This window comes from Bos grunniens, chromosome 11 (genome assembly GCF_055505025.1).
Source record: "Bos grunniens cultivar Pamir isolate PY7600 chromosome 11, Bosgru_T2T1.0, whole genome shotgun sequence".
NCBI lineage: Eukaryota > Metazoa > Chordata > Mammalia > Artiodactyla > Bovidae > Bos > Bos grunniens.
Genome location: NC_141175.1, coordinates 84871713 through 84885082, shown reverse-complemented (window position 1 = coordinate 84885082; position 13370 = coordinate 84871713). Strand labels below are relative to the sequence as shown.

Here is a 13370-nt window from a genome sequence, read left to right as displayed (position 1 = left end):
TGCTGAAGAAATATCAATAACCTCAAATATGCAGACGACATCAACCTCATGGCAGAAAGTGAAGAAGAACTAAAAAGACTCTTGATGCAAGTGAAGGAGGAGAGTGGAAAAAGTTGGCTTAAAGCTCAACATTCAGAAAACTAAGATCATGGCATCTGGTCCCATCACTTCATGGGAAATAGATGGGGAAACAGTGGAAAGAGTGTCAGACTTTATTTTGGGGGGCTCCAAAATCACTGTAGATGGTGAATGCAGCCATGAAATTAAAAGACGCTTACTCCTAGGAAGGAAAGTTATGACCAACCTAGATAGCATATTCAAAAGCAGAGACATTACTTTGCCAACAAAGGTCCATCTAGTCAAGGCTATGGTTTTTCCAGTAGTCATACATGGATGTGAGAGTTGGACAGTGAAGAAAGCTGAGCATTGAAGAATTGATGCTTTTGAACGGTGGTGTTGGAGAAGACTCTTGAGAGTCCCTTGGACTGCAAAGAGATCCAACCAGTCCATCCTAAAGGAGATCAGTCCTGGGTGTTCATTGGAAGGACTGATGTTGAAGCTCAAACTCCAATACTTTGGCCACCTGATGAGAAGAACTGACTCATTGGAAAAGACCCTAATGCTGGGAAGGATTGGGGCAGGAGGAGAAGGGGACGACAGAGGATAGGATGGCTGGATGGCATCACCGACTCGATGGACATGGGTTTGGGTATGTTCCGGGAGTTGGTGATGGATAGGGAGGCCTGGCGTGCTGCGATTCATGGGGTCGCAAAGAGTCGGACACGACTGAGTGACTAAACTGAACTGAACAATCTGAAAAAATAGATACCAATGTATGTATAGCTGAATCATTATGCTATCTACCTGAAACTAACACAACACTGCAAATCATGCTGCTGCTGTTGTACCATCATTAAGTCTTGTCCTACTCTTTGTGACCCTGTGGACTATAGCACGCTAGGCTCCATGAGGTTCTACAGGCAAGAATAATGGAGTGGGATGCATTTCCCTTTCCAGGAACTCTTCCTAGGACTGGGATTGAACCCACATCCGTTACACTGGCAGGCAGGTTCTTTACCATTGTGGCACCAGGGAATAAACCCCATTGTAAACCAACTATACTTCAATTTTAAAACATTTAAAAATGTGTATGGCTGAGTCCCTTTGTTGTCCACCTGAAACTATCATCATAATCAGCTATACTCCAGTACAAAATAAAAAGTTCAAAAAATTAAAAAATAAAATTACCCATGTTAGACCACTGACAATTTCATATGATCCAACCTAACAGGTTCTTAATAAAGAGTTGTTGAATACATAAAGAATAAAATGTCTTCCCTAGTGGCTCAGACGATAAAGTCTGCCTGCAATGTGGGAGACCCAGGTTCGAATCCTGGGTTGGGAAGATCCCCTGGAGAAGGAAATGGCTATCCACTCAGGTATTCTTGGCTGGAAACTTCCATGGACAGAGGAGCCTATCAGGCCACAATCCATGCGGTCACAAAGAGTCAGACACAACTGAGTGACTAACACATGGATAAAGAATAACAACAATAAAATTAAAAAAAATAAATAAATCTTGGCTCAGTGCCATTCAGATTCAGTCCTGAAACCTGAATCAAAAAGTTTCTGATCTGCTATCATAAAAAATAAGCACTTTGTCACACTTATATCTCTTTAGGTTCCACCGTCCTTAATGAATAACCTGGAAGGAGTGAAAAGGTAAATGCACATTAATGTCTGGGTGAGGATACCCTACTAGGCCTGCCTAATGCCAGGAGACATGAGTTGCCTTCTTCAAAGCCCAATAAAAAAAATCTGCAACTCTGAACCATTCAGAACTGATTTATAAGCAGATGCTATATACCTCTCAAAGCTGTCCAGTATGTGTGGTTTTGGAATCAAAAATCATTTGTTCTATACCTTACCCCCTAGTATCAGAAATTACCAAATCTTTGTCTATAACCACATCCTTCAAATAAATGTAAAACTCTGTGTACACATGGTCTCATTTAATCAAACAACCTGCTGAAATACCTACTATTATTATCCCCAATTTAGAGGTGAGAAACCTGAGCCTCAGAAGTCTTGAACTTCTAACTGGCTTCATCAGAGACTTTGTGTTGTTTTTTTTTTTTTTTAATTTTCACACAGGTAACTATACCCAATATCTTGTAATAATCTATAAGGGAAAAGAATCTATAAGAGAATATATATGCATACATAAAATATATATTTATATAACTGAATCAGTTTGCTGTACACTTGAAATTAATACATTATAAAGCAACTATGCTTCAATTTTAAAAATAAATATTAAAAATTTGCAATGCTTATTCATCCAGTTTTCCTTTTTACATCTTTACTCAATGATCACACAGATGGAAACTTTTACCATGGGCAGATGTAAATACTTAATTTGACCTTACAAATACATATAAATACAATCTTCCTATCTAACCTAAACTTGGAAGATCTGCTAGTATTGAGGATGACAGACAAATTCAAGAATTGTAACTCTGAATTTTTGTTTCAAATATTGTCTTTTCTACCCTTAAAAAGTAAAATCTGCTTAAAGTTATCATACATTTGGGGAAAAAAAAAAAGAATCATTTGTCCCAGATTTTGTAGGCAAGTCTCTGTAGAGGAGAAATAGACCAGCTCATCTTCACCAGCTTTTTCAAACTCAGAGCTAAATGGTGCCTGGAGACGGCTTCCAATATTTTGGTGATGAGTTTGCACTCTCACCTTCCCTCGTACTACCAGTATTCTATTTATCCCATTATTTTATACTCGTCTTTGCCTGTGCTGCTGAACCTCCCACTTCTGATATAATACACTCTCTGATTCCAGAGAGGTCTCTTTCTTGCCAAGACCACCTCAGAATATTGATTAGAGTCAAGATCAAACATAGTCATGGCCTTTGAAAATAGTGTTTTTGTCTGAAAGGCTCCACGGAGCAGCAGGGCAGAGACAAAAAAAAAAAAAACAAAGGTGAAGAAAAAGAACATCAGAGAGAGGCAGAGGCACAGCTAAAAATCTTTCTTCCCTGCCCTCGGTATTTTTCTTTCCTCTTCTTACTTTTTTTCACAGCTCACTGATTTCCTTCCTCCCCCTCTTCCTGGATTTTCACTCTTAACTCTCCTCTCACTTTTCCTTTCTCTTTTAACCTCAGCACTGCCCACAGTTAAAGGACAAGATGGCCCCCCTAGGAGCTGAACAATTGATGGCATTGATCAATGGTGGTGGTCACTACCAGGAGCTCTACTAAAGGATTCTAATAGTCCCAGTCCCGTAATGACTTGAATATTTAAAGAGGACACCTTCCAAGTTTTCTGCAAACTATTTGGTCCTTCATAGGAAATAAGACATTGCTTTTACATAAAAGGGTGATTTATAATAATGATACCATATTACAGCAAACTTTAAAAAGTAAAGAAACCATTAGCAATTCTCTTTGTATTAAAATGTACCACTTTAAACTACTATCTTCTAATATTTTCCAGACATGTTTTATACATTTGAAGTCATACTTTTGCACTCTGCTTTTATAGAAAATAATAATCACATTTCTAAGTAGGTAAATTACCTTCATAATTTTTAAAGGTTGTATGATTCCATTAAATGTTTATACACTTCACACAAACATTCTACTAGTACAGTATTAAAATTTTGAACTGTTTCAAATAGAACACTGGAAAGAATGCTTGTGCATGTGATATTTTCATATTTCAAATTATTTTTATAGAATATCACCCCAAGAGGTATTAATGTGTCATAGGAGGTAACCATTTGATGACACCTTATATACACTCCAGCACTCTTGCCTGGAAAATCCCATGGACGGAGGAGCCTGGTGGGCTGCAGTTCATGGGGTCGCTAGGAGTCGGACACGACTGTGCGACTTCACTTCACTATATATATTACCAAATTTCACATCATAGATTTCCTTAAAAAAAAAAAAGTTTTGAGTACCTTCCTCAAGCAAAGCATTCTGCTAATTTTGGAGCAGAAATGAATGCATTTAAAATATAGTCTTTACCCTGAAAAATCACACAGTCCATTTAGGGAAATAAGACATCCACCAAGAGAAAATAGAACTATATCAACTACGAGGATTCAGAGAAGAACAAGATGTTCTTCAGCAGTAGGGGCTGAAGAGTTAGACTTTTAATTAAGCCTTAGAACAGTCTTAGATTTGGATGAGTTGAGATGGGAGAATATCCAGCTGGTAAATAATGTGGTAAAGAAGGAAATTAAACAATCCAAGGAACTCCCTGTGACTCAAAGCACCATGTGAGTAAATTTAATGTGTTAACGTAATCTACATAGATTATAAACTTCCCAAAGGTACCTGCATTACCAGTAATAGCTCTTCACCCTTTTCCTTGAAGCTTTCTCTTTCCCTGTTACATCTGATGGGGTGCTACAGAGGTTTACCTCCTCTGTCTGTAACCAGTCCTCTTCTTTCTTTCTTCTTCACACAACCCCTTTAAAGAAGGCATTTCTCCACTTTCTCTTCCAGTCTTTCCACATTTTCTGCAGGTAATATCACTTAATCTGTTGTCTCTAGCCACTGTTTCTTGCTGTTAACTCCCCAATTTCTATTTCTAGCTTTCAATTCTCCTTTTCGGTCTAACACAGTTCCACCTGCAGCTGACAGCCCTTGAGATCCAACAAGCCCCAAACTGAACCCTTTCTGTGTGTTCTTCATACCATTTGAAACCCTCACAGAGTTCAGAAGCATCATCATCTTGGATGTCCTTCATCTTCACAGTTCACATTCAATCAAGTTTCCAAATTTGGTCCCAGCTTCACAGTGAATCCCAATTTCCCCCTATTACAGACCACCACCACCTTTCACCTAGAATACTGTGAGGATTCCTATCTGATCTGCTTGCCTCCAGCCTCATTCCGTTCAATCTAGGCTCCACATCATTACCAGGCACACTTCTAAACCACAGAGTAGATTGTATCACTTGTCTACACAAGGACTTACAACAGATCTAGTCAAGATGGCAGTCAAATCCAAACACATTAATGTACTCCACTAGTCATTTATGACTTAGACCCACTTTACTTCTCTAAATTCATCTCCTCACACTACACCTTCCGCGCACACACATGCATGCACAGACACACATGCCACCTTGGACCATTTAAAATTTACTGAAAATAAACATTGACTTTAACCCAGCTGAAGCTTTTCTTCTGCAGTTTCCTTTGAATTGAACACTCTCATACGCTCTGGTCTACTGAAATCTAATGCAACCATTGAAAGACAGTGTTCGATTAGTTAGTTAGCATTAGTCACTCAGTTGTGTCCAACTCTTTGTGACCCCATGGACGGTAGCCCGCCAGGCTCCTCTATCCATGGAATTCTCCAGGCAAGAATACTGGAGTGGGTATTCTTCTCCAGGGGACCTTCCTAACTCAGGAGTCCAAGTCAGGTCTCTTGCTTTGCAGGCAGATCCTTTGCCAGCTGAACCATCAGGGAAGCCCAAATAGAACCCTTATGTCCAACTAAATGTCATCACTTCCCCAAAGTCTTCCCAGACTTCTGTCTCCTCCACTTGAACTTCTATGTTCTAACTTCCTACATTCTAGAGCACAGAGTAGTTCATTTACATTTCTGTCTGCATAACTATTAATAGAACAGTATCATTCTGAAGGCCAAGTTAAGAAATTCCATAAATTCAAGTGTGTTTAATTTTTTAATCTCCCTGGCCAAAGGCTGAGCTTCCTCCTGCTACTTGATAAATGGCTATTAGAGGATTGCCAGCTAAACCTAAAAGCCTTCAAGAAGATGTTCAAAACAATCCTTATCTAATAGGTATGGAGAGGAGGAAGGGAAGAAATGAGAAAAGGGTCTCAGAAGTTACCAAAGACTTTTCCTTCCAATCAACCCTATGATGTATCTTCATTGATACATGATATATCATGAACTCTGATCGCTTGTCATGACCGGTTCTTAAGCAAAAATGTGGCATTGCAATTCAAGTTCTTGTGCTAGGCTCTTTTGCTCCCAATTCAATGCCCTCGCTTAGATTTAAAGTGAGGGTTTTGAGTTCAGAAAACTCTCAGGCTCTAAGTGCTCCCCACCCCGTGATGCTGACTGGTGTCCGAGCACACTGTGGGATGCCCTGGCCCCCAGATAAATGTGAGGTAGGACAGAGGGGATAGAGAGGAAGAGAATTTGCAACCAACACTCCAGCTTTATTTATCACTTACCCTGGGAAAGTACTGAGCTAACAAAAAAGGCAAAAAGAAAGCCAAGTTATTTAAAGAGCGGGAGCTAAAACATCAGAAACATAAACTAACGTTTCTAAATAAAAAAGGCTGTGCAGCATAAGTCTTTTTTTAAAGTAGATTTCATATCCTAAAAAAACTGAATTTCAAGTGATATTTTTGAATGAACCATATAGCCCTGTTTATTAGGACTCAGGATTATTCCCAAGACCTGTTTCTGACTCCCTGGGCTCATGACATTAGGTAGCACTGTATTTTTTTCATTTGTGTATCACAGGCAGGTTAATGATAGTATCTGCTTTTGTCTAAAGTGGGGCTGGTAAAAGGAACGCATTAAAATGATGAGGATAAATAGTTATGTCTCCCCAATACCAGTTCTCCACTATTCTTCAGGCTAAATTCCCACAGAACTTTATTTTACTTTTTCAAAAGCTACAAATATTGTTTGCTTACATGCACAAAAAGAATAAAACCACCAGTGAACGATCTGTAAGTTTGACTACATTTGATAAACTAAAATGAAATCGAAATCTAGAAGACATCAAAGTGGCACCTAAACAAAAAAAAGAGCGGCACCTGATGCTTTTCCTCATTAACAAATCAGCCAGTTATTCCAACTTGGTATGTGCACACTGATTGCCTGCAACCTGAGAGAAACATTGTCTATACACAGAATGATTCATATCCTTAGTCTGATTATTCTATTTGCAAAGGTGAATGCAGAAATCGTCATCATTTTCTAGCTCAGGAAAGAAAAAATAAAAACATATTCCCTCTTTTTGCATTGACTGCTAAATACCTGACTGATTAAGATGCAGTAAACGAAGGCATTTTTGGATACACAGGGGTATTCACTAATTTAGAATCTAATGGATACACTTGCTAAGTGACTATGAGTCTTCCCAGGTGGCTCAGATGGTAAAGAATTCTCCTGCCAATGCAGGAGATATGGGTTCAAGCCCCAGGTTGAGAAGATCCCCTGGAGAAGGAAACGGAAACCCACTCCAGTTTTCTTGCCTGGAAAATCCCACAGAGGAGCCTCATGGGCTACAGTCCATGGAGTCCGCAAAAGAGTCGGACACGACTTAGTGACTACGCAATAAGAGCTGGCCTAAAACTACAGTTGAATATCTGATCTAATACTATAAATTTATCTGCAAATAAGAGCTCATACAAAATAGAATGAATAAAACAGTCTCAAGATCGTCATAAATAATTTCTTTTTTCCCAAGGGTAATAAAGTGCTTATTACGTAGTTTGGAGAAGTACGTGTGCAGCAGCACAAGTACATGTGCACCTCACTTCGTAGGTCGAATGACAAGGGTTCAAATCCAGGACCTGCCAAAGCACTAGCAGCCTTGGGATTTCAGGACATTTACTTAATCACTTCACACCCATCTCCTCTCTCAGAAAATGAGGTGATAATATCTATGTTATGGGGTTGCTGTAAGTATTAACTGAGCGGATGCCATGTATCATGCTAAGTGTCTGACACAGATACTTTTTCAATAAATGTGCCTTCTATTATTATTAATAAGGCTAAAAAGTTGAACAGTCAAGACAGTGCTTCTACTTTCATATTCTACAGGAAATTCATAGAATAATCTAGTTCAAACACACACACTCACAAAATGAAAATATTTTCCCCAGTGTCCAACTGTGCTTGGTATATCTCTGTTTTACTTCCATGGCCCATTCTCATGCATGTGCATTCTGGAGGGAAGACTTCCCAGGAGAATCAGAAAATGTCCTATACATTAGTGGAATTTCCATTGAATGGAACAGGCTTTGGATAGAGCCTTATTGATTATTTTCCTTGATGACAGTTTTTCTAATGGAGATTTACCAAAGGATTTCTGTAGTGACTTGGCAATACGCTAAGCATTTTATTTCTCCATCTTCTTATGCCTTTCTGAAGGTCATGGGCTGGGTCTATGTAATTCTCTTTGCAGCACCACATGCAATTGGTTGCTTAGCAAATGCTTTTTGAGATGGTGAAGAGCTCTGTTTCTCATTAAGTGGCTTTGAACTCTGGCACTGCAAGTCCTGACTCTAGATGTACCCTTCAAATTACTACATAATTCAATTCAAACAGTAAAGTGATTACCTTCTCTTCCCAGGACATATGGAACGTGTTTCCCCCTGTGTCTTCATATGCATCTTTTTCAAGTCAGTCCATTCTAATGAAAGGATTCCACTATTCCCTAAATTCTTTATTCTGATCCTTTCCTTAACTTGATGTTGCAGCACTGAGTTGTGACACTAGGGGGAAAAAGAGCCAGCAAGTCAAACATGGGTTAGGAACTTAATTATCTACCATGCTGCAGAAAAGGAGGACAGGGTTGGCTTACATCCAAAGGTCAAATATATACAGGCTTTCTTATGGGAAAGGAATGTCAAACCTGTTTAAAAGTCTTTTGAAGTGAGTTTATAGTCCCAGACTTCCAAAATTAACCATCTGGTTGAATCATTCTGATATTTCCGTGAGCAAAGATAGATTGATTAGCTTTTCCAGGGTTATGTGTTATCAGATAAGCACAGCAATATATTTTACATAAATACTTTCTACCCAAATGCCATGAGGAGAGTACAAGAAGCTGAAAAGATGCCCTCTGGGACTGCCCAAGGTTTTTCATAGACAGAAAAGGCAAACTGGCCATGTGAATGTAATTTTTCAACATGATGCTATGCGAGCCAGAACAAATGTATGGCCTCCTTCCCTAATTCTTCTTTTATTAATGCTTCTAAATCATGTTAGAATTTTAGGGCTTCAAATTGGATTAAAGGTTGGCTGAGTAGGATGATAAATTGTGTGTTGGGGGGTAGGGAGGAAACTCTGAACAAAAATTTTTGTGCCCAGTAAAAAGTCTCTTTCATTTCAGAATTACATTCATCAGAATGTTAAGGAGAAGCATCTCAAGTCTATTTGTTTTATCTAAAACCGAGGCCTCCCACTGAGCTTTTTCCGCTTTGCAATGGGAAACATATATTTTTCTATCATCATTATTTTCTCAGTAGTATAAAGAAGAATGAATAAAACAGCTTTGAATGAATAAAACAGCTTTGTTAGGGCCTCCATAACTTCATATTATTTTAGCATATGATCAGTTGTCTCCTATTAGGTTGGCGTCAATAAGCATCCATTATAAATACAACTATATGCATAATAAAGGATATTCTATTTCGTTGCGCCAACATCAGCATATACAGGGAAAGACAGAGTGTTAGTGTTAGTTAAAAGGAGCCTTAGAGATTATTCAGCTGTCTTATTTCAGAAGTTAATAAAATGAGCTTCAGAGAGTTTAGTTATTTCTCCCCAAAAAGCTTATATCCGATTCTTTCCATCCTAACTCCGAGTTCCAGTCTAGTATGATACTGTGGGTGAAAGAAAGTAAAACTACCATGTACTGAATATTGTATAAGCCTTTCATGTCTTCTAACCCACTCAAACACACTCAACAATTTAACATCATGCATATAGTCAATTCTGTTTTACATATAGACATCCTAAGTGTAGTTTAAGGTCACATATCTGGGCAATGACAACATTTTTGTACATTGTGCAAATTTTTGAAATTTAATAGAAAATAAAATTTATGAATACAATTTAGGTTATAGTAAATAATACATATGCATTAACATTCTTAAAAGCTGTTTTATAGGTACTAGTAACAAAAGTATTATCTGTGACTCTACTATGGAGAAAAACGGGTAACTTCTGTGATACACTCAAAAGGGAAGAATCACTCTAAAGAAGGATGCCCTTAAAATGTCCCCCAAAACACTTTTATTTAGCCATAAATATGAATAAGTGAGCTTGAGGGTTATAATGACAAAATTCTCAAACCATGGATCAAATGATGTCCTATTTTCAGGCAGATAACACCATAATAGCAAAGAGGAAAGATATCTGATTTCTGTCCGGGACATTTAAAATAAATATAATGGGAACAAACTGTCAAAGCCATTCTTCAACCCTACACCTCTCTCATTTGATCCTTAAATCAACCCCTTAACTGCTGGAATGGGGGTAGGAGGTGGGGAAACACTTCATGCCAATCTGCGCTATCCTCTTCTGTCCCTGACCTCTACCAGGGCCTGCAGTAAAAATTGCTCATCTCTCCTATAGCGCAAAGGCCAAAAATCCTATTCATATCAACTCATAGATCTCAACCTCTTGGGAGGGACCAGTGCTCCAGTCTTGTAAACAGTCATATTCTGAATCTCAGATGAGTTTCTAGGCAGGTGAACAGACAGACAGATATACAGTATAGATACGTACAATATCTATATATTCATCCTTCTATAGGAGGCTTCCATTCCTTTTATCCTAGAAATTCAAATGTCGTAAAGACAAGATAGACAGACATATGCCAGAAAGTTTAGCAAGATGTTCATATATTTTTTCTAATTTCCTAAAATATCAAAGCATAAATAACCACAAAAGAACTAACATCTACCACATTTGATGTCTTTCAAATTCTTGTAAACTGCTCTATAACTGTAATTAAATACACCTTCTGTTGTCAAGTTAAATTTTTGAAGAATGCTGTCTATGAATAGGAAAATAAGATAGGAATGACTGACACCAAACTATCTCCTTTTAAGAAATATGGTAAGCATAGCTCCCTTTCTCCATATTTTTTAAAATCATGTGAATCATACTGAAGCACTTTTCTCCAAACTTAGAACTGTGACAGCCCTAAAAGGAGAACAGGGATGGCTATTTTCCATAGACCCCAGGGCCAGCCCAGGAATAGCCCTTTAGCACAAACTGCACGGCTCACAGAATTTTAAGGAATCTTAAATAAGGGGATCCGCTTTCTCAGCGGGAAATGAATGTGTTTTGAGGATCTATCTTTTTCACGATTATCCAATTCTGTGTGAATCTGGCACTTTGGGAATTTGACAGTATCGGTGTAGTGGAATAGGCTTGTAGAAAAAAGTCAAGAAAAAGTTAAATGCATGAAGTTTGGAAAGCACAGCTAGCTGGCATATCATTCAAGGGCTTGAGAATAAATGGGGAGAAAAGACAGGTTCCACGGAGAAGGTAATGTTAGAGCTACATCTAGAAAAAACTGGGTTTTACAAGTCAGAGAAGGTAGGACATTCCGTTTTCTACAGTGTCATGCTACTGACTCACCACTCCAGGAAATAGTGAAGAACAGGGAAGACTGGCATGCTACAGTCCATGAGGTCACAGAACTGGACACAACTTAGAGACCAAACAACAACATGCCATGGTTACAAACCAAATTTCTACCTATGTGCAAAGGCCAACAGCTGGTCTCTGAAGATTCTACATTTTGCCAATAATAAGGCTGACTTCACCTTTCCAAGGACCATTTTAGGTGGAACATTAAAGACGTAGGAGCATCTCAATTATAGCAATGATCACGCTGAATTGTAATTACTTGTTTGCATGTCTCCTCTACTTGAAGACCAGGGATATATTTATATCACACTGCACCAGTGTCTGACAAATTCACACACTCAAACGACTAAAACAAATCAATGAACCAAAGAGAATTTAATCAAGAGAACCAAGGCTTTGCATGGGCCACTCTTGTCCTCTGTAGTTTGTGATGGTTTTAACTAAGAAAGCTCAAAATGCCCATGTGATATGAAGAGTCAGTTCTGAGTACCCCTGAGACCTCTCAACTAGGCCAGAGGGTTCCTCAGGATTCCAGATAAATCTTGTTTCACCAAACTTCCCTGAAAAATAACTTCACATGCCTTGGGGAGGTTATCTAAAGTGACCTTTCCCCTGGGGCTCCTCCAGCTACTGTCTAGGCTCCACTTCTGGAGATGCCATCATAGATATGGACTGTTAGGTTCACTTTGGTCCACCAACAAAACAAGTACAAACTTCTGTGTCCTGCGAGCATGTTCCATTTTTGAGTACCTTAGTATTTTATTCCTGCTTCTTTTGTAAATAGAAACTATTTTCAAAAATAAGATGAAATCCACAGAAAGATCATGGACTTTGGTGTCAGAGGCTGAGTTTGAATCTCAGCCCTGCCACTTTCTCCTGGACCCTGAGTAATTTAATTCCCTGAGACTCAGTTTCCTTACATGAAAAATACAAGGAAAATAGCACTTACTTCCTAGGAGGCTATGAGCATCAAATGTGGTGTACCTGAGACAGTGCACTAAATACATATTCAGTAAACAGTGACTTTAAAGGTATCTAAGAAAACAAGAACATTTTTGTAATGCACAAAAGCTAACCCTTTTTTTTTTTCTCAAGAGGGCTGGAAACAAGGAAAGATGCTACTTCTCTTTCAACACAAACATGATGATTTTGTTAGCTACTTTAATTAATGTACTGGGCACATTTTCCAGCTGCCATGTATCTTAAAAAATATAAATTCTTTTTACTTGAAGGATATGGAAGAAAAGGAAATAAAATGACAGGATGGCATTTTTTGAATTGCAATATTTTGTTAGGAAGGATTTCCCAGGAAAGGTTGTTTCCTCATAAACAATGATACTGTTTTGCAAATATCGTAATGCTGCACTGGTCAGCTGATTTATGCAGAATAGTTTCTTTTTAAAGTATAGTTGATTTACAGTGTTTCAGGTTTATAGCAAAATGATCCAGTTGTGTGTATATATATATATATATATATTCTTTTTCAGTTCCTTTTCCATTACAAGTTATCACAAAGTGTTGAATATAGTTCCCTGAGCTACACCGTAGATCCTTCTTAACCTATTACATATCTGTTCACCCCAAACTTCTCATTTATCCCTCCCACTACCTTTCCTCTTTGGTAACCATAAGTTTACTTTCCATATCCGAGTCCATTTCTGTTTCGTAAATAAATTCATTTGTATTCAGATTCCACATATAAATGATGTCTCATGATATTCTTCTTTCTCTGACTTCACTTAGTACGATCATTTCTAGGTCCATCCTATTTTCTTATAGTCATTTCTTTCTCATAGTCATCCTATTATGACTTCTGAATTTTCTAAGCTTTAAGAAAGTACCTGACTCAAAAGACAGCCTATCAAAGAAGTCAGGTAAAAAAGCAATACATACGACAAACTATTTATCTCCATAGCCCTTCTTCAACAATGCAACAGTAGTTATTTGAGTCAAGTATTGGGCACTC

The 13370-nt window shown here is 38.2% G+C and overlaps 1 protein-coding gene across 21 annotated transcripts in view; it reads right to left on the bottom strand.

Moving 5' to 3' along the window:
* SLC8A1 (solute carrier family 8 member A1) overlaps window positions 1-13370 on the bottom strand; it is a 447983-nt gene that overhangs the window by 248858 nt on the left and 185755 nt on the right. Inside the window, exon 4 of one of the 21 annotated variants that reach the window (XM_086327315.1) lies at window positions 1-13370. This exon is cut by the window's left edge and continues 39961 nt beyond it; it is cut by the window's right edge and continues 13621 nt beyond it. The exons of the other annotated variants lie outside the window; for them this stretch is intronic. The gene's annotated coding sequence lies outside the window, so the exon portion shown is untranslated. 21 annotated transcript variants of the gene reach the window in all.